Raw genomic sequence first — 4,444 nt, 5'->3', positions numbered from 1 at the left:
CGCCCTCGATTGATGTGAACGCGTGGGCAGAACGGGCACGGGGACAGACGGGACACACGTACGTGGATTAAGGGCCGTCCATAAATGACGTCACGCATCTGGGGTGGGGGGGCGGGGTCAGACATTTGTAACGATGTGTGACGAGGGGGGGGGGTAGAGAAATGTAACGTCACGTAAATATGCGCAACTTTAAATAAATATAGACAACACGTTCTACTTAATTAAATAGACTTTTTAAATAAATGTTTTCTCCTACAACATCAGAGTGCAGCGCCACATTAAATAGGCACTACAATGACAATAGTTTAAAGCGATTTGAAGCATGTTTATGGTTTTGGGGGGGGGGGCAAAGCTTTGTGACGTCATATTTGAGGGGGGTTGACTTTGTGTGACGCCGTGTGACGAATGGGGGGGGGGGTCAAAAATCGTCCAAAATCGCGTGACGTCATTTATGGACGGCCCCTTATTCAACATCTTACTTTTTATTTAAAGAAGCCACGCGGGGCAGGGTTGGGCACCACGGTGGGTGAGTGGCACAGGTGCGGCTGTTGTCAATGCGGCCTCGATCAGCGAGCGCTGAGCCTGAGCGTTGCGGCTCTCGCCACGAAAAAAGAAAATAGACAAAGCTCCCCCGTATAGCCTTTAACATTATTGTTGGGGCAAGTGCTGTATGCGAGCACCTGTTAAGGCTGGAAAGCCACATGAAGGGGTGGTTGGACAGCACCACGCCCGGCCGTCTTTGTCCCCCCAGTGCTCATGTTTACACGCTGCACCAGATACCGATTTGAGGCAAAGGCCACACGCGCGTTTCTTCAGTCATTGACCATACTTCACCACGCTGGTCAGTCAGCGTGGGGGGGGGGCAAATATCAATCGATTCAGGTACAGCTCGCCACTAAATGTCAGCCATGGGGACGGTGGCGTAATGGTTAACGCGCTGTAATATGAACCCGGCGATCCTATTTCCATCACGCCGCACCAGGTATGTATCTTGAACTTCGTTCGCACCGTACGTAGCCAACCGTGCTTGTCGGAGGTGCGAGGGAAGGACAACAATCTAAACAGAAAAAAACAGCTCTGAAGAAATGAGTTTTAAGTCTAGATTTAAAAGTGTATGGCTCCAGTGGCGTCTTAATGTCGGAAGGAAGAGCGTTCCAGACGGCCGCAGTAGTAGTGCATCTGAAAGCGCGCGTTGCAGTGACCGTCTGTGTTCGATGGTCAAGCCCAAAGCCGTTGCAGCTGAAAGGATGACCGGTGTACTCACTCGACACTCACGGCAACCAATTCATTACCTTGACTCGAAGCTTTCGTGACTGCAGGAATTCATACTCTTTTCTTTGGGTCTTTCGGTAAAGTCACGTAGATAGAAATAATAATAATAAATAATAATAAATCACGGCGTTTCGATCGCAACACGAACAATCGTCTTCAGGTGAAAAATACAGCAGGCGGACTGCTGAGGAAGCAGGATATATAGCGCTCTATTATTTTATTATTTTTCTATCTACGTGACTTTTCCGAAAGACTCAAAGAGTAACAATTAATTACCCCCTTAATTAAATGTTGTCATGGATTCATTGCCCGAGGGTACTTTGTGAGCAAGCTAAATGTGGCATTTGGCGGAATGCCTTAATTTTCTTGCGCACAGTGAGCAACTGCACCCATCACAACGTCGACGTGAGTGACACGTGATGCGTGCCTCCCAGGGGACTCGAGGCGCGTGCCGAGTGCTCACGATACAAGCATCCAGACGTGCAAGCGAGAATCAATGATTCGGCAACTTGTCCGATAAATTATCTTTGACCGCAACTAACTGCGCAACATTGGTTCCTAAAATAACATGATACCGCTGTATTGGCAGCGGTGTACAAGCGCAAGCCGATGAAAACTAAACGCGTCCTTCAAAAACACTGCCACTGAATGGATTTTATTTTTTGTTATCTTCGAGAGAAAAAAAAAAGTTGCACCATGGATAACGTATTCGGGCAATGCAAATGGTCATCCGAAAACAACGACATCGATCATCGAATCAAATCACAGCCGCCGAATCTCGACAGAAAATAATAATCGATTTAAAATAATGGACAAAAATTCTTGCAAAACATCGGCCAAAAATAATCGTACAAAACACGGTGATATGTCACTCCATCCAGCCACACACAGCCAGAGCAATGCGAGTGGATCACTTGATAAACCCCACTCTTCCCGCGCGGTTAGCCCATCATTCGCCGCTGTTGTGCCACATTAAGAAATCGGAGCTGCTCAAAGCCTTGCCCACCTCAGTGTGGCACCGACAAGTGAAATGTCTGCACTGGGGGGTGGGGGGGCCAAGGACTCGCGAAACAGTCACAAAACCAACCTTCTTTGCATGTCGCGTTTGGTTGGCCAAGCCCCGGGGCTGTTTGACGCCACATCTTGCGGGCGATTAGCGCGGCCCACGCACGCGCGCGCGCGCACACAAAGGCGAGCACTAATTCCAATCCCCCCCCCCCCCCCCCCGTGGCACTTCGCGCGGCATTGAGTGGGCTCACTGTGTGCCCGCCAGCACGCTCGCAGACGAGAGGGGGCCACCCGCCCCGAGCGACCCCGGGGGTCTGGCGCAACTCCCTGCTGGCGCAAGGCGCCAACCGGAGCAACGCGGGTCGAGCTGGTTGCGCGCTCGTTGCCGGTTGTAGCGTGGAGGGGGGGGGGGGGGTTCCGTGGTTTGCAACCTGTGCTGCCCCCCCCCCTTTGTTAATAACACTGCGGTGGAGGAAGGAGGGGAATGGGGGGCGGGGTCCAGTGCCCCCTAACGAACAACCGTTTATTTGGCGATGCCGTGTTTGCAGTGTTGCACAAGCCCGTGGGCCCCGCGGTGCAGTTGAACCGCCTGCACACTCGAGAGCGACAGCCACCGACCCCAAACAAACTTGAAACAAATACCCCCCCAGACTTCGAAACCTTCAAGCCAGCAATGGCGTGAGCAAGCGATCGCAGGGGCTGCACTTAGAGCAGTTGGTCGGCAAGCAAAGTAACAAGATGAGACATTTCTTTAGAATTTGGTTTTAAAAAATCTACATTTTTCAAGAGCCGCAATGCACTGCGTGCGGTGAATACGAGACGGTCGGTCCTTAATAAAATAACGGGTCACGAAGCGGTCCTTTAAGAGCCGCATGCGGATCCAGAGCGGCAGGCTGCCGACCCCTGACTTAGACATTCGACTCTTTAATCATATTTCGGTGACCTGCCCTCCTCCTCCTCCATCAGGCACACGTGCCCCGCCAGTGCCGGATTATCCTGGAAGTAAAAGTGATTCTGCACTTGCTCTATTACTATAGTACTATACTGCCTTAAACTTTTACGAACGACTGGGTGTTTAAGGTTAGCGATTTGTCGTATTATCTGCCTGTAAAGCACATGAACAAATACAATGACTTTACTATTCTAGTTTAAAATGTGTATTTTAATATTTGCGGTTTTTTATTTATTTAGGGTCCCTGGAAGCATATGCTACAGGCCCCTCACTAACTTCCTCCAACAGGCTGTTAAGGCTATATGGGGGATCTTTGTTTTTGTTGATAGGGGTGGTGGTGGTGTCGGTAGGGGTGTTGTTGCTAGGAGGGGCTCTCAAGAGCTACCTGCCTCTGCTGTCTATAGGGACCCTGGGGGGAGGGGGGGAAGAGGGGGGGGGGGTTGAGTGGCTGCCTTGCGCGGTCGCTACCTAGGTGTGGTTAGGAGTGTGCGTGTTGGGGGAGGGTGGTGGTGGTGTTGGTGTGTGTGGTGATGTTGGTGTTGGTGAGTGTGGTGGTGTTGGTGAGTGTGGTGATGTTGGTGTTGGTGTGTGTGGTGATGTTGGTGTTGGTGTGTGTGGTGATGTTGGTGTTGGTGAGTGTGGTGATGTTGGTGTTGGTGTGTGTGGTGATGTTGGTGTTAGTGAGTGTGGTGATGTTGGTGTTGGTGAGTGTGGTGATGTTGGTGTTGGTGTGTGTGGTGATGTTGGTGTTGGTGTGTGTGGTGGTGTTGGTGTTGGTGAGTGTGGTGATGTTGGTGTTGGTGTGTGTGGTGATGTTGGTGTTGGTGTGTGTGATGATGTTGGTGTTGGTGTGTGTGGTGATGTTGGTGTTGGTGGATGTGGTGATGTTGGTGAGTGTAGTGATGTTGGTGTGTGTGGTGATGTTGGTGTTGGTGGGTGTGGTGGTATTGGTGAGTGTGGTGATGTTGGTGTTGGTGTGTGTGGTGATGTTATTGGGGGTGTTGAACCTGGTAGGGTTGGTGGAGTTTGTAGGGGTGCTGGGGTTGGCAGGAGGGGTGGCAGCAGTGGCGGCTCGTCAATAGAGGGCGCAGGGGCGCAGCCCCCATCAATATTCAAGAAATATACATTAACAAAATTTATATAAAAATACATAAATAAAATATTTTTTTCATACGAGGTGCCGGCTGGTAGTAAGAAATGCATCAGCATTTA

This window comes from Lethenteron reissneri, chromosome 42 (assembly GCF_015708825.2).
Source record: "Lethenteron reissneri isolate LAM-NWPU_2019-01 chromosome 42, ASM1570882v1, whole genome shotgun sequence".
Lineage (NCBI taxonomy): Eukaryota > Metazoa > Chordata > Hyperoartia > Petromyzontiformes > Petromyzontidae > Lethenteron > Lethenteron reissneri.
The sequence above is the reverse complement of the archived record's forward strand: the minus strand, read 5'-3'. Positions refer to the sequence as shown.